Here is a 14,416-nt window from a genome sequence, read left to right as displayed (position 1 = left end):
GGAGTCACTGTACATTTACTCCCCATGTAGGACCTCTGTCCTTAGTGAGTTGTACTATGAAAATTAACTGTAAAACTTGTTTTCAAACAGTACTTTATATTTTTTGTGTCAATGTGGGTACAAACTGGAAATCTTTACTTAGTGTAGAGTTGGTCTTCTGTTTATAAAGCTAATTAAAATCAAAACTTAATAAAGAAAAAAAAAAAAAAACAGGATTAAGCACCTGGCTCCTGCCATCGGATCAGCGCGGTGCGCCAGCCGCGGCGGCCATTGGAGGGTGAACCAACGGCAAAGGAAGACCTTTCTCTCTGTCTCTCTCTCTCACTGTCCACTCTGCCTGTCAAATAAAAAAAAATAAAAAAAAACTTAATAAAGAATGGGATGGGAGAGGGAGTAAGAGGTGGGACGGAAGTGGGAAGGTGGGTATGGGGGGGAAGAACCACTATATTCCTAAAGGTGTACTATGAAATTTGTATTCATTAAATAAAAGCTTTCAAAAAAAATTGATGGGACTGGGAATACGAAGGGAGGATGTGGAGGGGTGAGAGTGTGGGTGAGAGGGCGGGAATGGTGGGAAGAATCACTATATTCCTAATGTCATACTTATGAAATGCACAAAGTTTATATTCCTTAAATAAAAGGTTTCATTGGGAAAAATAAAACAATTTGAATGTGCATCAAAAGGAGCTAATTGAACAACTCATACATCCATACAATAGGATACTTTTTGTATACCTAACACTATAACTAAATATCTATACTTATGAAGAAAGGTGGTTTATTTTGGCTCATGGTTTTAAAGGTTATGCTCAAGATGGAGTGAGCCCCACTGGTTCAGGCATTTGGTGAGGCTGCAGGCTGGCAACACAGAGCATGTATGGAGGAACAAGCACATGGCAAACGAGGAAACAGAGAGCTAGGAAGTATGTTTCTTCTATGTGACCACCAATTATAAAGCCAGCAAGATTCAATCACAAGGGCACTCTGCATCAATTTAATCCAATCACATCCAAAAGGCTCCACCTTCCAACACCAGAATTGGATTATATTTCCATCCTTAATTCAGTAACATAAACTTTGGAGGATCAAGCAAGCCTTTAACACAGGCCTTTAGGGGAACACTCAAACTAATATTTACACCATGGCTCTACGCATCTGTAAAATCACTAAGATTTCCGTGGACTAATAGGGATTAATATTCAAGGTACAGTGATAGGTGTTGGGGGATGGAGGAGGCTGGAACAGGTGCAGAACAATATATAGTTTGCCACCTTTTATGACCTAAAAGGGAAGTAAAATAAACATACAGAGGCCAGTATAGTGGTGCTGTGGGTCATACCACAGCTTGTAAAACTGGCATCCCATGCTCGAGTGCCATTTTGAGTCCCAGCTGCTCCACTTCTAATCCAGCTGTCTGCTAACACACCTGGGAAGCTAATCATTAAGACCAGGATGGAGTTCCTGGATCTTAGCTTTAAGATTTGAGAAGTAGAGACAGACAGAAATGTCTTCTATCTGCTAGTTCACTCCCCAAATGACCACAATGGCGGGAGCTGAGCCGATCCGAAGCTAGGAGCGAGGAGCTTCTTGTCTCCCAACTGGGACAGGGGTCCAAGCACTTGGGCCATCTCCCACTGCTTTCCAGGCTATAAGCAGAAAACTGGATCGGCAGAGGAGCAGCCAGGACTCAAACTGGTGCCCATATGGATTGCCAGTACTGCAGGTGGTGGATTTACCCACTATGTCAGCACCAGCCTTAATCTGAGGTGTTTAACCTGTCAAAGATATGCATTTTTAATGATAATCAGTGATGGCTAAGGTTCCGGGAAAATGGTTACTCAAGTACATTGGAGTTTAAATTGATTTCAGAGACTCATTCTTGACATAGAACTCTTCTAAAAATTTATCCTAGTATGTTTATCAAAGTGTTTATATATCAGAAAAGAGAAGGTCCAAATTTCCAACAATTGGGTACTGATAAAGTAAATACAATATAATACAGTACCACAGTGCTGAAGAATAACATGGCAAACAGTTTCTACAAAATTCTCGAGTGATTACAGGTAATAATAAATTCACATGTGTAAGATGTTAATTTTTCAATCTAGTCATAAGTGAACATTACTTGAAATTTCTTTCAATTTCTCAAAATAAAATTTTTAAGTCATTACAAACAGAATCCCAATTTTGAGTGTGTATGTATGTACACATATATATTTGTGACTGGACATAATTGTCCTTGGGTCATGGAATGTGTTATTTTCTTCTTTGCCCCTTGCAAAATGTCCCAAATTACATGCACTGTGCATTACCCTTATAGTCAGAAAGAAATTACTCCAAAGCAACTTTTATAGGAGAAATTTCAAAGTACTTATTATAAAATAATTTTAAGTTAACAAGTGTTCAAGGCCACTGTTAAATAGTATCATTCATTAGAGGAGAAAAGATGATCCAAGATCCCATGCCACTTTTCCTTTAAAATGTCAACTCAAATGAACTCATGTATGCGTATTTAGAAGTAATTCAGTCTATAACATTATCAATATAGTATATACAAAAATGGAAAGAATACAGTGAAAAATACAAACACAAGTTCTATTACTTTATCACACAATGGAACATTTTTTATATACCACCTAGAAAGAACATACAGCCAATGAGAGGCCTCTGGAATAAACCACTCACAATGGGAGACTCATGGATATGAACTATAGTCTCAGTTTTCCTACTATCAGCTAGTTCCTACTACCTTTTATCAAAATCATTCAACGGAGATTGATCCATGCTTCAGTTCTCTCTTATTAGAGTATTACTGATTTTTAAAGTATTCAGTATTATGATTTTATAATCTTACTAATCCAATAAACATTATCTTCTAAAAAAGAAACTTAGGCCATTTGGAAAATTTAACATGAAGAAAACAAAAGTGCCCAACAGTTAATCATCTTACAAGAAGTTAGACTTTTGAAGAAAACTCTAAATGAATAATTGAGAGTTGAAAGGTAAGGACTACATAGCTTGCTTTCTAGATGTGTGAAAAATCAAATGCAAGTCTGTATCATATAAAAGAAAATGACTGTAATGAAATAATTACCTTTAAAATAATTTAGCACTTCGTATGTCTATCCAAAAGTGAGAAAAGCCTAAAAATATTTACTGAGCATTTTGCACCTGATACCTTTATCACATATCTGAGCTTTTAAATTTTATTTCTAAGCTGATGTGCAATATAATCTACAAAAAGGAACCTCGTGATAAATTTCTATTCACCTTCTGTAAACAATTAAAGATCTTAAAGAGAAATAAAAATTTTTTAAGATATTTATAGAAGCAGATAACAGTACTCCACTAGATGATTTTTTTTAAAACACAATATTGCTGTCTTCAATCTATTCTCTTCCCTTTGTTTACTTTTCCACCTGAATTCAAATTACAAAGAACAGGTATCAGTCAATAGATGCCAACATGAAAAACAAAAATGAGCTTCCCCCTAAAAAATGTAATATATATGAGAAAATTTAACATTTTGAGATTTTATTATTGTTTATAGCCCTTGTCTATACTCCTGAGGAACAGTGGTTTTTCTACTTACTACTTGTTGAATTCTTTATTTAGTGGTGTTAAGCTTGTGATTATAAATTCAAACTATGTAATTTTAATAATTAAAAAATAAGGAAGCTGGCAGTGTGGGAGGGAGAGACATTAGGGTGGGAAGTGTCATTATGCTCTTAAAGACATACATATGAAATACATGATCTGCTCTCTTTATATAATTTTAAAATGTTTAAATGAGCTTCCCATTGTTCAATGCTTACTAGAATAAATAAAAGGACAAAAAGCTTCATGATTTCCAGCAAGAGTCATATTGGCATGTCATTTGAACTTGTTCTCTCCAAATGAGACAGATGTGAATGTAAATTAACTGACGCGTTCAGGAATAACTAGTAGAAAAAGAGGAGGAGGGAGGCAGTAATGCCAGAGTGTTCTCTGCTGAGTAAAAACAGAACAATGTGCTAACAACTTAAATTCATACATCAGCATTTTTATATACCTCATTTCATACTTAAATCCCTGGCTAATTCTATATACATTTATTCCTGAGGAAACAAAGGCTCAAAGAGGTTAACTTTAATGACATGAAAGTTAATAGCATGCTCTAAACTCAGATTTAAATTACTGTAAAAAAAAAAAAGGCATTCCAAACAGCAAAATATGATTACAATTTAAAATGATCTTAGAAAAGTATTATTCATAATTTCTAATCAAGTAGTCACTTTTTCAGTGATTTCACTGACAGACTTTTCCCCTTAGCTAAGTAGTAAAAATTAGTTTCTGACTAAAAATACCAATATATCATTAATTTCAGAGATAAAAAATTAGTTGGCCCTCCATTTCTGTGGGTTCCGCATCCATCAATTTAACTGATTCAGGAAAAAAAAATTGTACTTAACATCTACACACTTTCTTGTCACTACTCCCTACCATGGGTGGAGAATCTTTTTTCTGCCAAGGGCCATCTGGATATTTATAACAGCATTCATCATTTGTGGGCCATACAAAATTACCAATTTAAACATGAGTCTGCTACAGTTTTATTGAATCTCAAGTTCTGCCTGAGGTTGGTTGCCTTGGCAGGGCCAGACCAAATGATTTTGTAGGCCTTTATGACTCGCAGGCTGGACGTTCCCCACCCCTGCAACACAGTCTAACAATTATTTAGACAGTACTTGTACAGATTAGGGATTACAATATACAATTTAAAAAACATAGGACAACATATATTGGACATATGCAAATACTACATCATTTCATATGAGGGATTTGAGCATATGTTGATATTCGATTTTGGCATCTGTAGGGGTCCTGAACCAATCCTGTGCAAATACCAAGGGATGACTTAACCATATAATCAGGTACTCTACATTTTTAAACAGAGTAATCTAATGGTATGAAGGAAGATGCTTTGTCAAGGATAACTTACATCTTCAGAATTCTATGGTGAAAATATTTTATATAAAACCTTCCCTCTTTATGTTTTACTATTTCAATTATAGGCTGAACATCCCTTACATGAAATGCCTAGAAGTTTCCTTTTTTTTTTTTTTCAGGCAGAGTGGACAGTGAGAGAGAGAGAGAGAGAGACGGAGAGAAAGGTCTTCCTTTGTCGTTCGTTCACCCTCCAATGGCCGCCACAGCCTGCGCACTGCGGCCAGCACACCGCGCTGATCCGAAGGCAGGAGCCAGGTGCTTCTCCTGGTCTCCCATGGGGTGCAGGGCCCAAGCACTTGGGCCATCCTCCACTGCACTCCCGGGCCATAGCAGAGAGCTGGCCTGGAAGAGGGGCAACCGGGACAGAATCCAGTGCCCTGACTGGGACTAGAACCCGGAGTGCCGGCGCCACTAGGCGGAGGATTAGCCTATTGAGCTGCGGCACTGGCCAGGAATAGAAGTATTTTAGATACTGGAGTTTTACAAATTTTGGAATACTTGCAAAGACTGCCTTTTGAGCATCCCTAAAGTAGAAAAATTTAAAATCTGAGCAGATTTTTAATTAGGGGTGCTCAACATATATTCAGTTTATTGTATTTCCTTGGCTTTGCAACTAATATTTACCAGACTCTTAATCCTGAGAGGACATCTCATTTTTTTTTTTTTTTTAGATTTATTTTTATTTGAAAGGCAGGGTTATAGAGAGGGAGGGAGTTAGGGAAATAGAGAGGTCTTCCATCCACTGGTTCACTCCCCAAATCACTGCAACAACTAGATCTGCACCAATCTGAAGCCAGGAGGCAGGAGCTTCTTCCAGGTCTCCCACGCGGGTGCAGGGCCCAAAGACTTGGGCCATCCTCCACCACTTTCCCAGGCCATAGCAGGGAGCTGGATTGAAGTTCAGCAGCTGGGACTCAAACCGGCAACCCACATGGGATGCAGGCACCACAGGCATTGGCCTTTCCCACTGGGCTACAGCACCGCCCCTCTTTCATTTCTGATTAGTCACCTTCCACCCAGTAATTTAATATTCCTTCTTTCTCGGTAGGTCTGTTTTAAGGATCCCAAGTAAACCAGAGCAAACCATACTAGGGAAAATCAAACACTGACTTGAACCTTAATTAATATTCTATTTGAGAGAAAAAAAATCTGAATATAGGTTTAGTATTCCTTATTAAAAGTGTTTTAGATTTCTAATTTTTTTCAGATTTTGGAATATCTGTGTGTGTATATATATATGAAGATATCTTGGGGATGGGATGGTCTAGACATAAAATTCATTTATGCTTCCTACACACCTTATATACATAGCCTAAAGATAATATTATATGCCACTTTTATTTCTTTTTAAAGATTTATTTTATTTATTTGAAAGATGGAATTAGAGAGAGGTAGAGACAGAGAGAGAGGTCTTCCATCCGCTGGTTTACTCCCCAGATGGCCACAACGGCTAGAGCTGTGCCGATCCGAAGCCAGGAGCCAGGAGCTTCTTCCAGGTCTCCCATGTGGGTGCAGGGGCCCAAGGTCTTGGGCCATCTTCTACTGCTTTCCCAGGCCATAACAGAGAGCTAGATCGGAAGAGAAGCAACCAGGACTAGAACTGGCGCCCATATGGGATGCCAGCGCTTCAGGCCAGGGCTTTAACCCGCTGCGCCATAGCCCCAGCCCCTATATGCCACTTTTAATAATTTTGTGCATGAAATAAAGATTGCATACACTCAATTATCAGACTTGTAGGCATATTGGCACTCAAAGTTTTGGATTTTGGGATTGGGGGTACTCAAATTGCAGTTCTTCCATAAACAAACACCCGTAACTATCTCTTCCCTCAATTTTATTTCAAAGAAACATGATAAATAAAAATAACTGAAACAGACCCCAAAAAAGTGTATTACTTTGACTGTAAATTAATCATAAGCTGTTAGAACTGTAGGTATTCCATTTTCTTTCCTCTCCTGTGAGTCCATGAACAGAGAATGTATATCATAAGAATGAGGAATACCAAAACAATCAGAAGGTACTGAGAAAAGTATACTCAATTCCTTCCCCTAGCTTCACCTAACCCTCCTTTGAGAAAGCATTTCAAGGGGTAAAAAGGAGGGAGAAAGCTACTTTCAAGACAGAATTTCGTACTTTAGAAGTAGTAACATGGGTAGAGGAAAATGATGGTTCATCCTTCAACAAACACTATCTCCATATAAAATTTTTAAAAATTCTCAAAAAGGAATCCCTCACAAACATAATATATAATTCTCCTTTCACCTCTTATTCTACAGAAAGGAAATGAAGAAATACTAGCCTGGCTTGACCCGAGAAGACAGAGCTAAAATGAAGAAAAAAAATCTATTCTGTAAATACCCACAGCAGACTTGATTAAAAGTAAGTATCCTATGCAGTCTTTGCATGAATTATGATAAGTTTATTAATAAAAGGCAAATACTTAGCCAATTCATTTTCCTTTTCAAAACCATCCTTCACCTAGCCAACTCTGACAATTAACCTTATTGAGCACTTTCCCCTTGCCCTTTATATGCCAAAGGCCCATCTCTTACTCAGGTCTGATGTCTGATATTGCCCTTCTCCATAATCTATTTATGTATCAGATTATGTGATTAAAGTACTTCATACTAATGAGTAAATTAATTTTTTATTTTTTGCCAGGTAGAGTTAGATAGTGAGAGAGAAAGACAGAGAAAGGTCTTCCTTCCATTGGTTCACTCCCCTAATGGCCACTATGGTTGGCGCTGCGCCGTTCTGAAGCCAGGAGCCGGGTACTTCCTCCCAGTCTCCCATGCGGATGCAGGGACCCAAGTACTTGGACCATCCTCTGCTTCCCTCCCAGGCCACAGCAGAGAGCTGGACTGGAAAAGGAGCAACCGGGACTAGAACCCGGGGTGCCAGCGCCACAGGCGGAGGATTAGCCTAGTGAGCCACAGCGCCAGCCAAGTAAATGAATTTTAATCCACAAAGTTCAATTCCACAAACATCACTTAGCTCTACTATGTATAAGACACTAAGTTTAATCAATTCAAAGTATCTCTTCTTATATGAATTAGTTAACCAGGGCCAGTGCTGTGGCGTAGTACTAAGACTCCACCTGCAGCTCTGGCATCCCATATGGGCACCAGTTCAAATCCCGACTGCTCCTCTTCTGTTCCAGCTCTCTGCTATGGCCTGGGAAAGCAGTAGAAAATGGCCGAAGTGCTTGGACCCTTGCACCAGCATGGAGACCCGGAAGAAGCTCCTGGCTTCAGATCAGCTTAGCTCCGGCTGCTGTGGGCCATTTGGGGAGTGAACCAGCAAATGGAAGACCTCTCTTGCTCACTCTCTCTCTCCCTGTCTTTAACTCTACCTCTCAAATTAATAAATCTTTAAAGGGGGGGGGGGCGGTGCTGTGGTGCAGCAAGTTAAAGCCCTGGCCTGAAGCGCCGGCATCCCATATGGGCACCGGTTCTAGTCCCAGCTGCTCCTCTTCAGATCCACCTCTGTGCTATGGCCTGGGAAAGCAGTAGAAGATGGTCCAATTCTTTGGGCCCCTGCACCCAGGTGGGAGACCTGGAAGAAGCTCCTGGTTCCCATCTTAAAAAAAACAAAAATCCAGTGGAAAGAACTAGTTAATTTTAATCAGTGTTTTCATGGACAATAAAAGGAAGAGGCACAAGAATACCTGCCTCATCACACTTGCCCCATCCCATTCCTTTCCATCCCTTTGCTAACATTCCCCTATCCCCAACTGTCAGTGAATAAAATCCAACATATGAATATTTTTTTTAAAGATTTTATTTATTTGAGAGGTAGCGTTACAGACAGTGAGAGGGAGAGACAGAGAGAAAGGTCTTCCATCCGCCGGTTCACTCCCCAGATGGCCACAATAGCCGGAGCTGCGCCGATCCGAAGTCAGGAGCCAGGAGCTTCTTCCAGGTCTCCCATGTGGGTGCAGGGGCCCAAGGTCTTGGGCCATCTTCTACTGCTTTCCCAGGCCATAGCAGAGAGCTGGATGGGAAGAGGAGCAGCCGGGACGGGAACTGGGGCCCACATGGGATGCCGGCACCGCAGGCGGAGGATTAACCCACTGCGCCATGGCGCCAGCCCCCAGATCATTATTTTTTCCCAGTAAAGTCAAATCCAGAGAAGACAATGTGGGATGGCATAGCAAAATAACAAACTTTCAAATCCTAAAATGGCTTAAACTGGGTCTCTTGAATCTAATTTTACATATTAGCTTCAAGTACAATAAAGAGCATCTAAGCAAATTTATTTCCTGACAAGAAATCTATACATCAACTTTGGTCAAAATTCTGGTTATGGCAAGCACTGTGGCATAGTAGGCTAAGCCTCCACCTGTGGCACCAGCATCCCATATGGGTGTAGGTTCATGTCCTGGCCGATCCACTTCTTATCCAGCTCCCTGCTTATGGCCTGGGAAAGCAATGGAAGATGGCCCAAGTGCTTAGGCCCCTGTGCCTAAATGGGAGGCCTGGAGGAGGCGCCCAGCTCCAGCCCTTGCAGCCATCTGGGGACCTTTCTCTGTTTCTCCCTTTCTGTAACTCTGCCTCTCAAATAAAATCTTAAAAAAAAAAAAAAAAAAAAAAAAGGCCAGCACTGCGGCTCAATAGGCGAATCCTCCACCTGCGCTGCCGGCACACAGGGTTCTAGTCCCAGTCAGGGCGGCGGATTCTGTCCTGGTTGCCCCTCTTCCAGGCCAGCTCTCTGCTGTGGCCAGGGAGTGCAGTGAAGGGTGGCCCAAGTGCTTGGGCCCTGCACCCCATGGGAGACCAGGAGAAGTGCCTGGCTCCTGCCTTCGGATCAGGGCAATGCGCTGGCCGCAGCACGCCACCCCCGGCGTCCACTGGAGGGTGAACGAACGGCAAAGGAAGACCTTTCTCTCTGTCTCTCTCTCTCTCTCACTGTCCACTCTGCCTGTAAAAAAAAAAAGAAAGAAAGAAAGAAAGAAAGAAAGAAAGAAAGAAAGAAAGAAAGAAAGAAAGAAAGAAAGAAAATTAAAAAAAAAACCATAAACATCGAGGTTTTTTTTACCTTTAGCTATTTTCTTGTTTTAAATGCTACTATAGTAGACCTCACTTATGCATGGAGGATACATTCCAAGACCCACAATGGGTACTTGAAACCTCAGATGGTTTAGAACAAATGCTACCCATAGTATGTTTTTTTCTTAAACATACATAATGAAGTTTAAATGATAAAGTAGGCATAGCAAGAGATTAACAATGAAATAGAGCAATTTTAACATTGTAAAAAAAGGTGACTGCAGTCTTTGTCATATTACTGTCTGTAGATCTTAACAACTGCTGCATACTTTTTTTTCTTTGAGAACTTTTACTTCTTCACTTAAATGAGACAATTCAAATCTTTTCTTTGGCACACCCAAAATGGTCAGCATCACTACTCCCATACTCTGGGACCATTATTAAAGTAAAATAAGGGTTACTTGAACACAAGCACTGCCATACCCAGATAGTCTGATAACCAAGTTACTAAGTGACCAACAGGTGGGTAACACACACCGTGTGGATGTGTTGGACAGGACAAAAAGGATGACAAGGAATTTCAACTTGCTACCCAGAATTACACACAATTTAAAACTTATGAATAATTTATTTCTGGAATTTTCCATTCAATATTTTTGAACCACAGTTGAACACAGGTAACTGAAACCATGGAAAGCAAAACAAGAGACAAGGGGGAACCACTGTACAAAGCACCAGTTCAATCTGTCCCACTGTATTTAAAGGCTATTGAATCCTATCTACAAGTTCAAATACAGTTCAATTAGACTTGAAATTTTTTCCAAGTCCTCTTGAAATTCCAAACTAACTGGCAAGCTTGCGTTAAACCTATATATTTTTTCGGTTGTAACTTCATTAATTCTGACCTATACCAGAGCTCCTAAAATGGAGAGCAGGATGCAACTACAGAGAGCTTTGGGTTTAACTGGGCCATGTGAAGTTATTTTAAGTTATTCTGACTAATTGTTGAGACTTTAAAATCAAGAAACTGCACAGAAAAATCCAGTTTTATTGTACACACCTGAAAAGACTGGCATTCATACATGACACTCATCAGGTAGACCTGAATACTGGATGTCCCGCTTTACAAAAAGCATAAACTGCTTAGCGTATTTCATTCATTTTCAGTATCTGACTACTATCCAAAGGCACGTGAGTTTGTTACTCATAATCTATCCCTTTGAAAGGCACATATTTTCCACAGCACTTCTATACTTCACTAAGTCACCTAATTGCTTGCAAAAAGCCACAAAGTAAATAGTTTGCAATTCATAGTTAATAATAAAAACTTTTTTTACAAGGCTTAGAAGGGTGAAAAAGAACAAAATTCGGATTTGTGGAAGGATAAAATATAATACCTTAAAAAAAACCTGGAAGCTTTTGAGAGAAAGGTGCAAGCACTCAAAAACATTGTTGAGACACAGCTTTCTAGAGGAACACCTGTGTTAGTCTGTGGCTCCAGGACAGTTAGGTCACAAACTCCGAAATGTCACCGAAATCCATGAAATTACACCTTCAAAAATCATTCACACTTTTTGGACAGTATCAATCCAAGTAAAACCAATATCCTGTACTTTGTCCAGCTTGCTAATTAAAATAAAAAGCAGGAAGGCTCAAAAGGTAGAAACTGTGAAATAAATTCACTTGCCCAGTGCACCCAGTGACATGTGTGGACTGCTGACTTCTCAGCACGGACCCAAAATACTGAGGAGAAAAGAGGCGGAAATCTGGGAGGCTCGGGGTGCTCCCACTGGCCCACACTAACACAAGTACTAAGTGAGGTCTCCCCTCTTTGCACCCCATCCTCAAGGATTCGGAACCCTTTCGGGGCAACTGTTGAGAAAACAAAGCTCTGCCACACGGGACACTGTCGTAGCATAACAACACGCCGCACGTTAGCAGAGTTTCACTCTTCTCCACCCACAGGGAGACCACCCACCCACCACCTCATCCCCTATTGTGATGCGCCCTCCTCAGGATGTCGCCGGGCTGGCCCCGAGATGACAGGAAAGGGGCGGGGCACAGGATTACTCTGCCCTGGATAGGAGGGATGAAGGGATCGCCTTCATCCCCGGGGAAAGGCCTCCGGACTCCCAACCCAAAAGCAGCAGCCCCGAAACTCAAGCCCCTGTCCCTGCCTCTCCGAACCGGGCGCCGGGGGCCGGAGCGCAGAACGCCACCCACGCTCCCCTATCAGGGTCCCGCCGCCAGGACCCTTCGGCAGCCGGGCTATCACGCCCAGATTGGCCCTCCGCCCCTTTCCTTCTTCGCCCCCGCCAAGCCCAGCCTCCCTCGCCGCCCTACCACCGTCCCCCAGCCGAGTCCAGTCACCCTCCAACCTGTAGTCCCCCTTGAGCGTCCGCTGAGGATCAAAGCAAACGCCGAGGCCAGCGACACCTCCGCTTCCTCCTCAGCCGGATCCCCCCAGAGGTAGCTGTGGAGGCGGCCGCTCAGGCGGCTGCGCCTACAAGAGCCGCCCGGGCAGGTTGCAGGCCGGCTCCTCAGCCTCTTCTCGCGAGAGTCCGCAATCCTAAGAGGCGAGGCTAGCTGCGTTCTCGCGAGAGCGGCCGCTCCCCTCCCAGGGTGGGTGGGGCGTCGGGCACGGGAGCAGTTAAGGGAGCGGCCGGCTAAGGTGGGCGCTTGCCTCGGCTGGTTGAACTGTGCCGCGCGGCCCCCTCCTCACGGACGTCAGGGCGGAATACGCCACGAGCCCGGAGCCTGAGTGGCTGCGAGCCGTCACTCCCAAACGTTCGAATCCCACGTCTGCCCCTTAACTTCCCGTCACCGTTAGAAAAAAGCGGACGGCGTTCCCAGTCCAGAGTTGGAGAAATACCTGTGGGACTGCTTGTTCGGGAGAAGCGTCTCCCGCGGCCGTGCGGACCCCGAGATCTGCTCGGGGCGGGTCAGCGAGCCGGCGTGCGGCGGCTGGAGTGGATGAGAGGCAGGTGTCGCGAGGCGCACCCTCTGTTCCCCGGCGTCCGCCGCTGCTTGTATTTGAACGCTCGATTGGCGGGAACGAGCTGGAGCTGCCGCAGCTGGCCGGCCGGTAGAACAGGGAGAGTAGACTGGATGGGATATGCTTCTTGTGGCTAGGGGATCGCCACGTGATAGCGTTCAAGTCGCTCGGCTTCCCAGAGCCCGCCGTCTTCAATTATTGGACTATAAAGGGGGGGGGGGGGGGGACAGCGTCTCCACTCTTGAAGCTCACAACGCGGGGAGCCAGACCCACGGGAGAGGAGGTGGGTCATCTCATGATGCCCTGGTGAACGCACGCTGCTCGCAGCGAGCAGAAAGGGATCCACCTGTTGGCCCCACCTGGCAGGTTGAGGTGTTGAGGAAGCTTACACCAGGAAGTTTACTTTTGAGCTGAATCCGCAGGATGAGTAAGAAGAGCTCACCTGTTTGGAGACGAGTCGAGTCGGAAGGGTGTTGCAAGAAGAGGAAACAAAAGAGGAAGAAAACCTGGTTTGGGTAGTTTGGTATGAAAACAGACGTTGCAGAAAGAAGGTATTTGTTGAGGGGCTGGCGCTGTGGCCTAGCAGGTAAAGCCGCCGCCTGCATTGCGCGTTTGGATCCCTGCTGCTCCACTTCCCATCCAGCTCCCTGCTAATGCACCTGGGAAAGCTGTGGAGGACGGCCCAAGTCCTTGGGGCCTTGCAGCCACGTAGAAGACTCAGGTGAAGCTCCTGGCTTTGGCCTGGCCCAGCCCTAGCCGTTGTGGCCATTTGGGGGAGTGAACCAGTGGATGGAAGGTTTCTCCCTCTCTGCTTCTCCTCTGGAACTGGCTTTCAAATAAATAAATGAAAATTTTAAAAAGTCATTTGTTGAAAGACCTTTAATCACTGTTTAGTTCTGAATAGAAGATTACCTGGGGCCAGCACTGTGGCGCAGCATGTTAACGCCCTGGCCTGAAGCGCTGGTTCAAGACCCAGCTGCTCCACTTCCGATCCAGCTCTCTGCTGTGGCCTGGGAAAGCAGTGGAGGATGCCCCAAGTCCTTGGGCCCCTGCGCCCACGTGGGAGACCTGGAGGAAGCTCCTCGCTTCAGATCAGCGCAGCTCCAGCCGTTGTAGCCAATTGGGGAGTGAACCAGCAGACGGAAAACACCTCTTTGTCTCTCTCTCTCTGCCTCTCTGTGTAACTTTCAAATAAATAAATAAATCTTTAAAAAAAAAAATCACCTGTCTCCATTGTAATACCCTTAGTGCTTCCCAAACTAGTGTTTTATGCTAAGGATCTGATTGCCTGGGCTCACAGTTGGAATTGTCAGCAGTCTTTTCCACCTTTGAGAACATTTAGATGTCGGAGACCTAAGGGAATCATAGGTTAGTGTCGTAGTATACTGAATTATAGCCAACACTGCTAAATTGGAAACTACTAATAATCTTTGAGGATGTTCAA

General features: G+C 43.3%; 1 protein-coding gene across 7 annotated transcripts in view; it reads right to left on the bottom strand.

The window, feature by feature from the left end:
• Positions 1-13,043, bottom strand: part of BTBD10 (BTB domain containing 10) — a 71,115-nt gene extending 58,072 nt beyond the window's left edge. For 2 of the 7 annotated variants that reach the window (XR_011388373.1, XM_070073189.1), the window contains exon 1: positions 12,356-12,548. The gene's annotated coding sequence lies outside the window, so the exon portion shown is untranslated. Of the gene's footprint in view, positions 1-11,374; positions 11,604-12,355; positions 12,556-12,849 lie in introns of those variants that run through there. The other 5 variants (XM_051851698.2, XM_002708820.5, XM_008266392.4 and 2 more) reach the window with 5 other exon arrangements.
• Between the last annotated feature and the right edge of the window lie 1,373 nt (positions 13,044-14,416).

This window comes from Oryctolagus cuniculus, chromosome 1, assembly GCF_964237555.1.
Source record: "Oryctolagus cuniculus chromosome 1, mOryCun1.1, whole genome shotgun sequence".
NCBI classification, from domain to species: domain Eukaryota; kingdom Metazoa; phylum Chordata; class Mammalia; order Lagomorpha; family Leporidae; genus Oryctolagus; species Oryctolagus cuniculus.
The sequence above is the reverse complement of the archived record's forward strand: the minus strand, read 5'-3'. Positions and strand labels throughout refer to the sequence as shown.